The 16786-nt window shown below is 38.8% G+C and overlaps 1 protein-coding gene across 12 annotated transcripts in view; it reads right to left on the bottom strand.

Annotated features, from left to right (window-relative positions):
- The window catches only part of LOC117168793 (DENN domain-containing protein Crag), a 205549-nt gene that overhangs the window by 34638 nt on the left and 154125 nt on the right, over nt 1–16786 (bottom strand). The window lies entirely within an intron of this gene.

The following is a 16786-nucleotide window of genomic DNA, read 5'->3' as shown; positions in this document are numbered from 1 at the left end:
ATAAGGACAACCGCAGGATTTCGCCGGGAGCGGGTGCTAATCTGGAAAATTGCACCCGCTCCCAGCGAAATCGCGGTAAAATTTCAGCCACAACCACATGTCACGACCGTGAGATAGGTGGTTACAGTCGGTAAAGCAATCAATACGATGATCCAGCAAAAGCCTCGTGCAACCTAAGAACATGGAGCAACCCAAGGACAACCGCCTTTGCATTTTTCCAGCAAGTGTTTTAGCATATTGTTGACACGCAGGGATGCTTTTTAGGCCATTAGCAAGTGAAAGCTTGGCACCTCCAAGAGCGCCGATGATCCGGACGATTAGTTTAACAGAATATTCCGAGTACAATCGTTGCAATTCCCTTATAACGTCTCGATACCCCTCTTTCTTTTCATTCTCCTTGGTTATGATGTTTTTGTCAGCTGGTGCCGAAAATTCGATAACGAACATGGTTCGCTTCTCGAAGTCAAGAAGAACCATGTCAGGCCTCGAGTAAGCAACCGAAACAATTGTCGAGAATATAAAGTTCCAGTATATGCGGCACTTCCCATTCTCGGAAATTGACTCAATTTCCCTAGGAGCATTTAGAGGAGCGATATTAAGGTTAATACCGTAAGAGTGACAGAGATGGTAATATAGAACTCTTAGTGCCGCATTCTGCCTTTGAATGTAGGTCGTTCTCGCGTGAGTTGGACAACTAGATAGTATGTGAGCTAAATGCTCGGGGTGTGCATGGCATGCCCTGCAGCTATCATCGGGAATGTCTTGACTCAAAATGTGACCACGGTATGTTAAGGTGGACATGACACCGTCTTGGCATGCAAAAATGAAACCCTCCATACCAGACTGCAATCCGGGCGATTTAAGGAAAGCAAACGTTAGCTCACAAGACATGGACTGATCCTTAACATTTCTGTCAAAGATACCGTGCATCCTCTTATCGAGGAGCTGTTCACGAAAGCTTTTCTCTTGTGCTTTCTTAATCCGGGCTTTCAGGAGTGAGTACTCGAGATACATAGGATTTGATGCATTTTGCTCCCCCCTAATACTGAAGTCAAGTCCGAGTGTTTCAGCAGCCTCCTCCGCTGCTTTGTACAGAAACGCTCCTTTGCCCACTTCTTCGTGATTCCTGACCATTTTAAGAAGAGGGTCTCTTCCATTTGCAACTCTATGTACTGTACCCAGAATAATCCTGTTGTGAAGGCATTCAAGACTCAATATTCCGCGACCCCCTTAACCACGTGAGATGCAAGCATGTTCGTTGCAGATACTTTGTTCCTCGCTTACAGTTCGGAAGACCAAATCTGCCGGATGAGACGTTTGTATCTGCTTCGGAGAGTATCCTTTATAGATGTCACAGCCTGAATGCGCCTCTGTGGCACGCTCAGGTATGTATAAGTCTCTCCAGCGCAAAGGTGTCGTATAGCACCTCTATCAACGAGCTCAGGATCTTCAGGGATGCCATTAAGTTTTCCTCGATTCAAATAAACCTTGGCGCATTTGTCTAACCCAAATTCCATTCCAATTTCCTTAGTATATCGTTCGACAATCCCTAGCGCTAGATGTAGTTGCTCTTTGTTTTTAGCATAGATCTTAAGATCATCCATGTAAAATAATGAGTGACCTTGTACTTTCGATCTGCAGGTTTACCGCACAAGTACCCGTCGGAATGGCGAAGTGCTAGAGACAGTGGCAATAATGTAAGGCAAAAGAGTGGGCTCATGGTTTCGCCTCTCTGAAAGGTGACCTTGCTAGTTGTCACACAATTTTTTCCAGATGAGATAGTAAATCTGGTTTTCCAAAGCGGCATCAATCTCACTATGCAATTAACTATTTGCGGATGAACCTATGGGAGATGATAAGTCTATGGAAAGTCGAATCGAAAGCTTTCCGATAATCAATCCAGGCAATCGATAGGTCACGTTAGTAGAATGCTGCATCTTTGCAGACACATGTATCGATGAGCAGGTTCTCCCGACATCCGGCTACGCCTTTCTTTGAGCCTCGTTGTTCATACATTTCTTGTTACACAAGTTCAATTGTCCGAGCAATCCTATCATTTAGGATAACTGTGAATATCTTATAAAGTGTGTTCAGACAAGTTATTGGCCTGTAATTCTTCGGGTCAGCTGAGTGTCCTATTTTCGGCAGGAGTATTGTGCGCCCTTCCACCAACCACTCCGGAATCGGCTCTTCCGACTTCAAATATGAGGTGAAAATACGGGCCAAATGCTGATGGGTTGAAGAAAACTTCTTCCACCAAAAGGTTTTGATACAATCTGGTCCCGGTGCGGAATAGTTCTTCGTCCCTCTTAATACTTTTTTCACCTCCTCGGTAATGATGGGTGGGCATTCTTTATCAGGTGTTATGAGGTCAACACATAACTCCTTGAAGCTATTTATATTTTCTGAGTCTTTGTCCAGTCTATACTGCACTTCGTAGACTTCTCTCCAAAATACTTCGACCTCCTCTGGTTTGGGTGGGTATTGGACAGTAACTGGAAGGTCTATGAACGATTCGTTCGAGATTAAGATTACTAAGATTAGTCGAGATGGGTTAGAGAGAAACTGTAGATTTTCTCTGACAATTTCCTCCCGCAAGTGTTTTAGCATATTTTTAACACGCAGAGATGCTTTGCAGGCTATTCATGAGTGAAAGCTTGGCACCTTCAAGAGCGCCGATGATAAGGACGATTAGTTTAACAGAATATTCCGGGTATAATCGTTGGTCACGCTGGTATACGGGCCAAATACTGAGGGGTTAAAGGAAACTTCTTACACCAGAAAATATTGATACCATCTTGTCCCGGAGCGGAATAGTTCTTTATCCCTCTAAATACTTTTTTCACCTTGTCGGTAGTGGTTAGGAGACCACTCTAGAATCGCGACTTGCTAGAGTACTACGATGAGAGTTTGGCCCCTGAACGGGATTACATGGCACGACTGCATACTCTGTGGTGCGAGAAACACCCGGAGCTAACACTTGTCAATCACTTGTCTGAACACCTTGTATAAGATATTCACAGCTATCCTGAGTGATAGGATTCTTCGAGCAATTGAACCTGTGTGGCAAGAAATGTATGAACAACCAGGCTCAAAGAAAGGCGTAGCCGGATGTCGGGAGAACCTGCTCATCGATAGATGTGTCTGCAAAGATGCAGCATTCTACCAGCGTGACCTATCGATGGCCTGGATTGATTATCGGCAAGCTTTCGATTCGACATACCATTGACTTATCATCTGTCTTTTGGAAATCTTAAAGGTTCATCCGCAAATAGTTGGGTGCATAGAGAGATTGATGCCGCTTTCGAAAACCAGATTTATTATCTCCTCTGGAAAAAATCGTGTGACAACTAACAAGGTCACCTTTCCGAGAGGTACTTTTGCGAAAGTTAGACAAATGTTCCAAGGTTTCTTTGAAGCGAGGAAAACTTAATGGCATCCCTGAAGACCCTTAGCTGGTCGATAGAAGCCCTATGCGACACCTTCGCGCTGTAGAGACTTATACATACCTGTGCGTGCCACAGAGCCGCATTCAGGATGTGACATCTACAAAGGATACTCTCCAAAGGAGATACAAACGTCTCATCCGGCAGATTTGGTCCTCCCAACTGTTGGCGAGGAACAAAGTATCTGCAACGAACATGCTTGCCGTCCCTGTAGTACTCTATTCATTTGGACATGAACCAATGCATGCATCTTAAGTCTTCTGTTTTGCGACGCTACATCTTACGCCATCAAGGTGGTCGCGGAATATTGACTCTTGAATGTCTTCACAACAGGATTAATCTGGATATGGTACATACAGTCGCAAACGGAAGAGACCCTCTTCTTAAAATGGTCAGGAAGCACGAAGAAGTGGGCAAAAGGGCGTTTCTGTACAAAGCAGCGGAGGAGGCTGCTGAAACACTCGGACTTATGTTCAGTATTAGGGTTAAGCACAATATACGTCGCCACATTTTGAGCCAAGACATTCCTGATTATAGCTGCAGGGCGTGTCATGCACACCCCGAGCATTTAGCTCGGGAAGTGCCGAATATACTGGAACTTTATATTCTCGACATTTTTTTCTGTTGCACACTCCAAGCCTGACTTGGTTCTTCTTGACTTAGAGAAGCGAACCATGTTCGTTATCGAATTTTCGGCACCAGCGGACAAAAACATCATAGCCAAGGAGAATGAAAAGAAAGAGAGGTATCGAGACCTTATAAGGGAGTTGCAACGATTGTTTCCGGAATATTCTGTTAAACTAATCGTCCTTATCATCGGTGCTCCTGGAAGTGCCGAGCTTTCACTCGTTAATAGCCGGGAAAGCATCCCTGCGTGTCAACAATATGCTAAAACACTTGCGGAAAAAATGCAGAAGGCGGTAGTCCTGGGGTATATATGTATATACGTATATAACAACGCGCCAGTCAGAAGTAATGTCTATTCCTGAGAAGTAATAACCGATCCTAGCGTGAAAAATGCAAAAATACGTTCACTCTATGACAACCTGAAGAAAATACCAAGCAAATAAGGATGAAAATATCAGAAAAGGCGCTCTCTCTCTCTCTCTAGCCAGTCGGGATGGAGGCGCATGAACTTAACAAGGATTACCTACTGAAAAATTAAATTCCATTCTACTCATACGCGGTCCAAGGAGAAACAAGAAATTTCTGATCAAAGGATTACCAAGGATGGACACCAATGATATCCAATTGGAGTTAAAAGAATTTGGCCTTGAGCCAAAAAAAATCCACACCATGTCCATAGTGAACGACAAGAATCAGGACTATCCACCACACCTATAGTGCATGACTCACACATGAAAGGTGAACACATATTTAATCTTAAAAACATCCAAGCATTGTGTGGAGAAGGGCACAACGAAGAAGTGTCAAAAACCAAAGAAAGATGCACCAAAATGTGCTAACTGTTCGGAACCACAAACAGTTAACTCCTTTAATTGCAAGTGTTATCAAGATAGAGTTAACTCTAACTCTAACGAATATTGGAAAATACCAAGTGCGCTAGCGCGACGTCCACGCAGTGTACAACTACATCAACAGTACCAATACCAGGACAGCAAAGAAGCTCATCTATTCATCGAATACTCAAAAATCTGTAAGTCTTTACAAAAAAAATGTAATATAAAGAAAATGTTAGAACTTTTTAAAGGTCTGTTTCATGAACTCGACAAAACTGACGATGAAGCAATGATATTCTATGAGTATATGATACAATTTGGAAATTCAAAATAAGAATAATTTACTTGTAGCACGTTGGAATGCCAACGGCATTATATACCAACAATGTGAGATGAGGAACTTTCTAAACAACCATAATATAGATATTTTCATGATTAATGAAACAAAACTAAAACACAAACATAACTTCAACACATCAGGGTAAAAAACTTCGATAAAAGATGGAGAAATCGTCTACATTCAATAATCTTATTCTAATATCAATTTATGTGCCTTCACAAAAAATGAAAAACAAGGATATCAATGAAATATTCAGAAATATAGAAAAAATTAGCTTTGGTGGACTTCAGTGCGAAACACAGTCACTGGAATTGCAGAAATAGCAATAGTAATAGCAAAACAATTTATAACTATATAGTCAAAAAACACTTGAAAATTCTAACTTCAGACACACTAACTCGCTATCCCTAAATGCACAACCGCCTTTGCAGCACAGCTGGTATAGGTATTTTGAAAAACATAACTGAGGACATAACAAATGATACACTGAACGAACTAAACTACCTACAACTACATTTATAAGTGATTCAATACCCTAGCCTGAAAGCGTAATCGATCTTATATCGGAAAGAAATCAAATTTGCAAAGTAAGCAAAGAATTGGCATAAAACAATTCGAAATTCAATAATGGGAATTGGGATAATAAACTGCAGAATTTGAAAGGTCTCGTCTACAGCGATGTAGATAAGGCAAATGCGTTGGCTGTAAACTTTGAGGAAGTGCATTATCTCATCGACAAAATGGAAGACATGAGAACTGAAACATTAGTTAATGGTAGTTTAAGAGAAATTCTTGAGACTGGTTTAAAAATAGATTCAATAGATTTGACATCGCCCTCTGAGATTAGGAAAGCAATAAAACGTCTCAAGAAATTCGAATCTACAAAGAAAATCTTAACTGATGAACAATTTGGCTTTAGAGAAAAACATAGCACCGTCCAACAGCAAGCTCGCCTCACAAATCATATCAGCACAAATTTTAACATTAATAAATCAACCACAAAAATATTCTTAGATTTATAAAAAGCATTTGATACCGCTTGGCACTTGAGGACTTATTCACAAACTACATAAACTAAGTGTACATAGGCATATTGTTAAACTTATCCTAAGCTATTTGAGTAATAGAAAATGTACAGTATTATGTAATAATAAGAAATCCGATTTGCAAGATATAGTAGCAGGTGTTCCACAGGGTTCGATTCTGGGAACCAATTTATTTTTATTTTACGTCAACGATATCAAAGAATAAAGATACGAACATTGTAATATTCGCTGATGTAACAGCGCACAGTGGGCTGGATCAGGAATTTCCTGTTCAAAATCACCTACATCATACAATTCTTAACCGATTTTCAATTTTCTTTAATAGAAATAATCAGCGATAGTTGCGCAAGAGCATGTATGGATTATATTTCTGAAGTTTTATTATTTTCTGTTTTTTACATTATCAAACAAAGAGACAAAATGAGTCATTTTTCACTTATTATTTTTTATCTTTAAATAAATAATTCAATTAATTTCGTTCTTTATGAAAATATATGTCAAAGCACCTTAGAAAACTAATAATTAGTGGGTTTTCGAATATAATTGTTACAAACAAATTATATTAACAATAATGTCAACCTTATGAATTGTTTGCTTGAAAAGTATATTTGTAAGTTGCATTTGCTTGATTTTATCGGCAAAATGATACTTGAACATGAAAATTTGTTTTCTGCTATAATTTGCTTATTTTATAAGCAAATTATATAAACAAATGCACGGTTTGGCCATTTATGTACAGAAAGTAATAACTTTGTTCTTTCTTATCGCATTCAGTTTGTATTATTGGTAATTATTAGTGATGCAGACATGTCATGCGTCATTATTTATTTATTTTATAAACAAATTTTATTTGAAAAAATGCATCGTTTGGCCATTTATAGAAAGAAAGTGTCGTTTTTTCTTCCCGATCATCTTTAATATATATAGGTGGTGATGTTTAGTGATAAAGACTTGTCATTCGATATTATTTGTTAATTTTATAAGTAAATATTATAAATGAATATGAATTTAAAGTAGAGTGATGTTTTACGTAAATTTTATTGAGGGTGGCTAAAATTTATTTCGGTTTAAAATATAGAAGGTGAAAAGAGAGAAAAACGATGAATTCTACCCATAAATGTCCAAACAATGCATTTATTTCTATAATTTGTTTATGAAATTAACAAATAACATCGAATCACAAGTCTTTTTCACTAAACATTACCACTTATATATTTTAAAGATGATCGGGAAGAAAAAACGATACTTTCTTTCTATAAATGGCCAAACTATGCATTTGTTTATAAAAAATTTTTACAAAATAAACAAAAAAAATTATCGATTTATAAGCCTGTATTACTAAAAAACTCCAATAATACAATTTGAAGGCGACAAGAAAGAAAAAAATGGCTTTCTGACCATAAATGTCCAAAATATGCATTTGTTCACATAATTTGTTTATAAAATAAACAAATAATATCGAATGACAATTTTTTATCTTTAAACATCACCACTTCTATATTTTAAAGAAGATCAGTAACAAAAACGGCATGAAAGTGTAAAGTAGTGGGAATTGTTGATGCTGAGTTTTTCTGATATTGTGGTGAAATTTGGGGTGAGTGGATTGTGGAAGTGTGTAGAAGGGTGTGTGAAGTTTGTTTCGACATTTGTGACAGGGTGGTAGGACTGTGTTGATGGATTGGTAGTAGCAGGGTTGGGTAGCGACAAAGAAAGGCGAGACAGGTATCAGCCAGCGATGGTAAATAGAGGGCTAGAAAGTTTGAATTTGATACATAGCAAACGGAGCGAGTATCTCCGCGGAAGAAACAGAGTTAGAGCAGGAAGTGTTCAGTACGCAGAAAGAAGAGATAAAGGAAAGGAAGGCAAGGGGGAAGTACAAAAAAACTATAGAAAAGGAAAGATTACGAGCAAAAAGTGTAGGGTCAATAGAAGCATATATCAAAAGGAAGAGAGGGGAGAGGGAAAGCAGTGAAGAGAAGGAAGATATCCGGGGAGCGTGAAATATCAAAAGATGTTTAGATCGCCGCCGGAAAAGCAGAGTTTGATAGGGAAGAGTGACAATAGTAAGGGGGCAGACGGCAGCAGGGATAAAAGTGAAGTTACGATGAAAGAGGAAAGATTAAAGGAAATTCGCGAAGTGATGATAGAGGTATTAGAGGGTATTTATGAAGAAAAGCAGGAGAAAAGTAAGAGGAATTAAAGATGGAAATTAGGCGGGAATTGGCTGAAGTTAAGAAAGAAATAAAAAAATGGGAAGAAATCAGGGAAAAGTTAGAAAAGAGGATGCAGTCATTAGAACAAAAGCTAGAAAAGCAGGAAGAAGATAATAATAAAAAGGTAGATGAGATGCAAGGTAGGATGAAGAAACTGGAAAGCTCGATCCGGGATTGTGGTGGGGGAGAGAGTGGGAATAAGGAGACGGAAAGGCTGAGAAAAATAGAACAAATAATAGAAAGGAAGGAGAGGGAAGGAAGAAAATTAAACATAGTGATGAAGGGTATAAGATTAGAGGGGAAAGAGCTGAAGGAAGGGGTGGACGAAGTACTAAAAACGATTGGTGCTAAGGTAGAAATAGAGGAAATGCAAAATGTAGGAAGGGAAGTGCGAAGAGGGGAGATAATGGTACTGGTGAAATTAAAGAAATGGGAACATAAGAGGGAGGTGATGACAAAGAAAAGATTATTATATGGAAATCCAGAGAGAATAGAGGATGATTTGACATGGGTAGGAATGAAGATGCAATATAAATTGAGGAAAATAGCAGAAGAAGAAAGAAAAGAAGGAAAGAGAACATGGGTTAAGTATGGGAGAATACAGACATTAGGAATGTGATGGGACTGGGATAAAGAAAGGGAACAGATAGTAAGAAATGAGGTGCAGGGAAACTAGGAGAGGAAGGAGCAGGAGATAGGAAAAAAAGAAATAATAGAAAAGAAAAAAGATGAGAAACGAAAGTAGGGAAGAATGGAAGATTTGTTACTGGAATATAGCAGGATTGGAGAGAAAGGATAGGGAGTTTATGAGAAATTTGACACAATAGGATGTAGATATAATGATGGAGACCTGGCTAGATGAAAAGGGATGAAAAAGAGTAAGGGGAAACCTACCAAAGAGGTTACAAATGGCAAGTGCAACATGCAAAGAGGAAGAATAAAAAGGGCAGAGCAATGGAAGGAATGGTGATGGGAGTAAGCAATGATTGTATAACCGGGAAAGATAACAAAGACAGGCATGAACAAAAAGAAGGATTAATAGTAGAAGAGGCAATGATGGGAGGAGAGAAGTGGAAGGTAGTGGGGGTTTTTATGTGAGCGGTGATTTGCAGGAGAAAGCAGAGGAGATGAAGGAAATGATTGAAGAAAATAAAGAAGAGAGTAGACTGATAATAGGTGGGGATTTCAATTCGAGAACAGGTGACAGAGGAGGAAGGGAATGGGGAGAAGAGAGAAAAAGAAAATCCAAAAATCAGGTACTAAATGGGGAGGGGAAAAGTTGTTGAAGAGCCTGGAGGAGTTGGGATCGTATATCTTAAACGGAAACATAGAAGATGAGACAGGAGAATATACACGCTCAAGAGGTGAAAGGGGAACGGCAATTGATTATGTTCTGGTGGATAATGAGGTAAGAGAGAAGGTTAAGCAACTAGAGATAGGTGATTATATTGATTCAGATCACTTTCCCTTAATAATGACGTTAAAGGGACAAATAAGCAAGAGCAATGTGAATAAAAGGGGAGCAAATGTAAAAAGTGTAGGAAAAGAAGATTGGTCAAGGGAAGGAAAAGATCAGTTTAGAGAAAAGGTCAGAAATATCAAAATTGGAGAGAGAAAAGTGGACGAGGAGATGGAAAAAATGATAGGAGAAATAAAAATAGTATTAGATTGCACAAACAGAAACGAAGTTAGCAAAGGGGGTAATAGAAGTGGATGGGATGAGGACAGTAAAGAGAAAAAAAGGAGGTCAAAAAGGAATTAAGAAAGTGGAGAAAAGAATAAAATAATAGAAAATAATATAGGAAAAAAAGAAAGAGTATACTGAGTTGTATTATCAAAAGAAAGAGAATAAAGGTTTGAGGAAGAGGCGGAGAAGGCTAGGACGGAAGAAGAGGTATGGAAGGTAGTAAACAGAGAAAGAAAAAGAAGAAAAAGAGTAAAGCAAGATATTGAAATCGTAGAATGGAAGAAATACTTTTTGGATTTGCTAGGAGGAGTAGAGAGAAAAGTTGTAAAGGGAGAAAAATATGGTAAAGAAAGATATGAGGAAGAGGTAATGTCAAGGGAAGAAATAGTTCAGGTTTTAGGAATAATGAAGGATGGAAAGGCACCTGGTATAGATGAGATTCCAAATAAAGTATGGAAATATGGAGGGGAGGAACTGGAGAAATGGGCATGGATAATGTGTAATAGAGTACGGAGAGGAGAGGGGTGGCCACAATTATGGAAAGAAGGAGTAGTTATACCAATAGTAAAGAAAGGAAAAGGAGAGGTTAACGATTATAGGGGGGTGACGTTGATGCCAACACTGTATAAAGTATATGTAACTATTTTGTCGGAGAGATTGAAGATAGAAGTTGAAGAAAAAAAGATCGAGTCACATCAGACTTGGAAGAAGATATGACAAAGATAATGTGGTTTAGAAAAGGAGGGGGAAGGAAGAAAGAATGGACAGGGAGAAGGAAAGGAATAAAGTTAGAAGAAGTCAAAGAGTATAAATATTTGGGATATATTCTGCAAACGAAAGGAGATCATACAGCTCATATAAGAGAAAGGATAAAAAAAAGCAGCAGGGGTAATGAAAAAAATATGGGGAATAGGAAAAAGAAGGTTAAAAAAATTGCAGAAGGAGAATGTGCTTATTTGATTCGCTGGTATGGCCAGTATTAAGTCATGGAGCAGAGATATGGGGATGGAAAGAAAGGATAGATATTGAGAGTTTACAATAAAGGTATATAAGGTGGACACTAGGGGCAGCCTGGAGGTCGCCAGGATATATGGTGAGAGAAGAAACGCAAAGGGATAAGTTAAGTATTAGAGCGGGAAAGAGGGCATGGAAATTTGAGACGAAGCTGAGGAAGATAAAGGGAGAGGAGTTTGCGATAAAGTGTTTGATGGAGGTAGAAGAGAGGAGAGGGAGGGCGATCGAATTAACGAGATGGGAAGAAGAAAGGAGGGAGTTCTTTAATGATAGAGAATAGAAGGTGGGACTGGAGTAAACCCTGAAGAATTGGAAAAAAGGGAGAGGGAAAGACAGCTAATAGAAAGATGGGGGATGATTGAGGAATCAAAATACAATAAATGGTATAAGATGATAAAAAAGGAAGAAGTACCAAAGTATTTAGAAAAGGGGTGGGGAGCGAGAAGGTGGACCAGAACAGCAAGATTCAGATTGAGAAACGAGGTAAGGGAGGGGATGTACTGAGAAAAAGAAGAGAACAAAAAGTGTAAAATATGTGAATGGGAGGAGGAAACATGGGAACATGTATGGGAAGGATGTAGGAGAGGAATGGAAGATCAAAGAAGCTGGCAAGAGAATGTGGTTAAGATTCTAGGGAAGGATGGATTAGGAGAATGGATGAAGGAGTTAGAGTGTGCTAGAGAAGCGAATGAGAGAGAATGAAAGAATGCATGTGAAAAAAGACAAATGGAGGTATAAAAAAGTGAAAGAAAAAAGGAAACGGAAGTCGTTTAGATTAGAAGCGTAATGATGGTAAGTAATGGTAAGGTAAAAGTTAAGTAGACTAAGATGCGTTTGCGTTCTCATGCTCTCTGTCTCACTTGCACTCTCGCTTTCCTTCTTTCGTTCACTCGTTTGCTAATAAGTCCTAAATTGCGCTATCGCAGGAAATAGAAATAAGAAACTAGATATAAGACTCATGTAAATAGTTGTAAATAATTGTATACAAACAAAGGATAAGATTGAAAAAAATATAGATATAAGCGGAAAGATTGTCAGGAATGGAAATCATGTAAACCCTTAGGGGACACATTATGACTAAAGACATACAAATATGCTTTTCAAGCAAAAAATTCATGATATTGACATTATTATTATAATTTGTTTATAACAATTATATTCGAAAACTCACTAATTATTTATTTTGCTAAGATGCTTTGACATATATTTTCATAAAGAACGAAATTAATTGAATTATTTATTTACGGATAAGAAATAATATGTGAAAAATGACTCATTTTGTCTCTTTGTTTGCTTATGTAATAAACATAAAATAATGAAAATTCAAAACACATGCTCTTGCATAACTGTCGCTGATTATTTCTTTTAAAGAAAATTGAAAATCCGTTAGGAATTGTAGGCTGTAGGTGATTTTGTATAGTAACTTCCTGTTCCAGGCCACTGTGCAGTGATCTTTCCTTCCTCATTGAAAAAGTATAAGGCAGTAGAACACTTGCAAAGACATATTTATAAACTAATTAAATATTATCACAAGTGGAGAAATAAAATAAATGTAACTAAAACGGAATTTATAATATTTAGTAGAAAATCAGAAGAGAGTAAGAATGATTTTGTTATGCCTCCCCCCACCCTAACGACAGTTACGTCACTTTTTTTTGTATAAGTTTAAAACACTTATTAGACTTATTAGACGTTTATATTTTATAATTTTCATGAGACAATCAGGAAAGATTTTTTAATATTTCATTTAAAATGTGAAAACTTTATTTCCAAATCTTCCAATATTTTCTACGAATTTGAAGAAAATTACAAAAGATTTTTGAATATTTCACATGCGTCAACAAAAAGTCTAGATTGAAAAAAAAATTATTTTACGAGATTATTTTAAGTTAGTTTAAAAATCTTATTTATTCTCCTTAAATCTTCGAATTTTTACAAAAGTCCTCAAATATCTGATAAGTTTTCATTGTTTTTTAATCGTTTCAAAACTTCCGAAAATCTCTTAAATTTACTGAAATTTATTCTAAAATTATATATTATGGCAAGATGTTTTTTTAAACACTTTTAAACTCTTTTTCTTAATATAATGAAATAATTTTAAACTTTTTGTAATCTTTTTTAATGTGCTCTTAAAGCTCATTGGTAAAGAATTGTTTGAAATTTTACCATGAATCTTAAGTAAATATTTTTCGTTCTCTTTTTCCATAATTTGATTTTACTTATCTCTTCGAAAATGTGAACAAGTTTACCCAGACATAAAATTCACTTGATATTTTTGTAAAAGTTAGAAATATTAATATCCTTTCATACTAATTATCGAAAAAAATAATACACAGTTGCGTACAATTTTGAAAATTGAATTCAGACAGAGCTGGGGAGCCAATGAAAATGAATTCAATGCGATGAATCGGCGAGATCTCGTGACCTTTGGATGGACGGAGAGTCTGAATCACGACTTGCTAGAGTGCTACGATGCGATTGTGGTCCCTGAACGGGGTTACATTGCACGGCTGCATGCTCTGTTGTGCAAGAAACACCCGGAGCCATCGCAATTTTCGCAGCAACGTCTGCGAAACCATACTGAAAAGGGGCTATATAAGCGGAACGCCTACTCTACCACAGATAGAACAAGCCGGCAACAGAGAAAGAGAGGCGACACTAAGACCAACCGCGGGCAGGCATCCAATAGATGAAAAGAGATGCTTTACGACCCGGAGAAACATCAACACTAAGGTTTCTCTCAAGCCTAAAGATCTGGCTGAAATGGATGACGAGCTTCGTGGACATTTTCCCGGAGAATCCGACCCCTCGGCTATCAATTATTGTGTGTATAATGCAGCAAGAGCTTTGGCCGATGCGAACGGTAAAACAAAACCAACGGCTGATCATAAGACCAAAAGACGAATGCATCAACTTGCCATAAAGATAGGCTGGGCAAGACAGTACGCGTCCCGCATTTAGTGTGTGATTGACTACATCACATCTGGCAGGAATTTTACCGCCAAGGTTCGAAAGTTCGCGCGCGAACTCCGGACCCTTTATCACACATTTAACAAGTCAAAGCTGCTTACCATCAGACAGCATATTGTTGAGAGAATACGGAAACTATCTGACGCTAAGAAAGGTCTAGAGCGGAGGGAGAGGTGGGTCGGAGAAAATCAACAGTTTCTCTCTGACTCATCTCGACTCTTCCAAGACCCTCCAGTTACTGTCGAACACCCACCCAAACCAGAGGAGGTCGAAGTATTTTGGGTAGAAGTCTACGAAGTTCAGCATAGACTGGACGAAGACTCAGAAAATATAAAGAGCTTCAAGGAGTTATGTGTTCTCATAACACCTGATAAAGAATGCCCACCCATCACTACCGAGGAAGTGAAAAAAGTATTAAGAGCGATGAAGATCTATTCCGCACCGGGACCAGATTGTATCGAAACCTTCTGGTGGAAGAAGTTTTCTTCAACCCATCAGCATTTGGCCCGTATTTCCACCTCATATTGGAAGTCGGAAGAGCCGATTCCAGGGTGGTTGGTGGAAGGGCGCACAATACTTCTGCCGAAAATAGGCAACTTAGCTGACCCGAAGAATTACAGACCAATAACTTGTCTGAACATGCTTTATAAGATATTCACAGCTATCCTAAATGATAGGATTGTTCGGGCAATTGAACCTGTGTGGCAAGAAATGTATGAACAACCAGGCTCAAAGAAAGGTGTAGCCGGATGTCGGGAGAACCTGCTCATCGATAGATGTGTCTGCAAAGATGCAGCATTCTACCAGCGTGACCTATCGATAGCCTGGATTGATTATCGGCAAGCTTTCGATTCGACATACCATAGACTTTTCATCTGTCTTTTGGAAATCTTAAAGGTTCATCCGCAAATAGTTGGGTGCATACAGAGTTTGATGCCGCTTTCGAAAACCAGATTTACTATCTCAGCTGGAAAAAATCGTGGGACAACTAACAAGGTCACCTTTCAGAGAGGTGTCTTTCAGGGCGACATCATGAGCCCACTCCTCTTTTGCCTTACATTATTGTCACTATCTCTAGCACTTCCCCATTCCGACGGGTATTTGTGCGGCAAACCTGCAGATCGAAAGTACAAGGTCACTCATGTATTTTACATGAACGATCTTAAGATCTATGCTAAAAACAGAGAGCAACTGCATCTAGCTCTGGGGATTGTCTAACGATATACTAAGGAAATTGGAATAGAATTTGGGTTAGACAAATGCGCCAAGGTTTATTTGAAGCGAGGAAAACTTAGTGGCATACCTGAAGATACTGAGCTCGTTGATAGAAGCGACATGATACCTTTGCGCATTCAGGACGTGACATCTATAAAAGATACTCTCCGAAGCAGACACAAACGTCTCATCCGACAGATTTGGTCTTCCGAACTGTTGGTAAGGAAAAAAGTATCTGCAACGAACATGCTTGCCGTCCCGGTACTACTCTATTCATTTGGAGTAGTTCCATGGACGAAGAACGAACTCAGATCCCTGGATATCGGGACAAGAAAGGTTATGCACATGAACAAAAGCATGCATCTTAAGTCTTCCGTTCCGCGACTGTACATCTCACGTCGTCAAGGGGGTCGCAGAATATTGAGTCTTGAATGTCTTCACTACAGGATTATACTGAGAACAGCACATAGAGTTGCAAATGGAAGAGACCCTCTTCTTAAAATGGTCAGGAATCACGAAGAAGTGGGCAAAGGAGCGTTTCTGTACAAAGCAGCGGAGGAGGCTGCTGAAGCACTCGGACTTGACTTCAGTATTAGGGGTGAGCAAAATGCATCAAATCTTATCTATCTCGAGTACTCACTCCTGAAAGCCCGAATTAAGAAAGCACAAGAGAAAAACTTTCGTGAACAGCTTCTCGATAAGAGGATGCACGGTATCTTCCACAGAAATGTGAAGGATCAGTCAGGCACGAAGAGTGCTTTATTACCATCTCTGTCACTCCTACGGTATTAACCTTAATATCGCTCCTCTAAATGCTCCTAGGGAAATTGAGCCAGTTATCGAGAATGGTAAGAGTCGCATATACTGGAACTTTATATTCTCGACAATTGTTTCTGTTGCTCACTCGAGGCCTGACATGGTTCTTCTTGACTTCGAGAAGCGAACCATGTTCTTTATCGAATGTTCGGCACCAGCTGAGAAAAAGATCATAACCAAGGAAGATGAAAAGAAAGAGAGGTATCTAGACCTTATAAGGGAGTTGCAACGATTGTACCCGGAATATTCTGTTAAATTGATCGTCTTTATCATCGGCGCTCTTGGAGGTGCCAAGCTTTCACTTGCTAATGGTCTAAAAAGCATCCCTGCGTGTCAACAATATGCTAGAACATTTGCGGGAACAATGCAGAAGGCGGTTGTCCTTGAGTCGCTCCGTGTTCTTAGGGTGCACGAGGCTTTTGCTGGATTGTCGTATTGATTCCTTTACAGACTGTAACCACCTATCTCACGGTTGTGAGACGTGGTTATGGCTAAAATTTTACCGCGATTTCGCTGGAAGCGTGTGCAATTTTCCAGATTAGCACCCGCTCCCGGCGAAATCCTGCGGTTGTCCTTATG

The sequence above is a fragment of the Belonocnema kinseyi genome, chromosome 3 (genome assembly GCF_010883055.1).
Source record: "Belonocnema kinseyi isolate 2016_QV_RU_SX_M_011 chromosome 3, B_treatae_v1, whole genome shotgun sequence".
Taxonomy (NCBI): domain Eukaryota; kingdom Metazoa; phylum Arthropoda; class Insecta; order Hymenoptera; family Cynipidae; genus Belonocnema; species Belonocnema kinseyi.
Note: the sequence above shows the minus strand (reverse complement) of the source record. Positions and strands in the feature narration are given on the sequence as shown.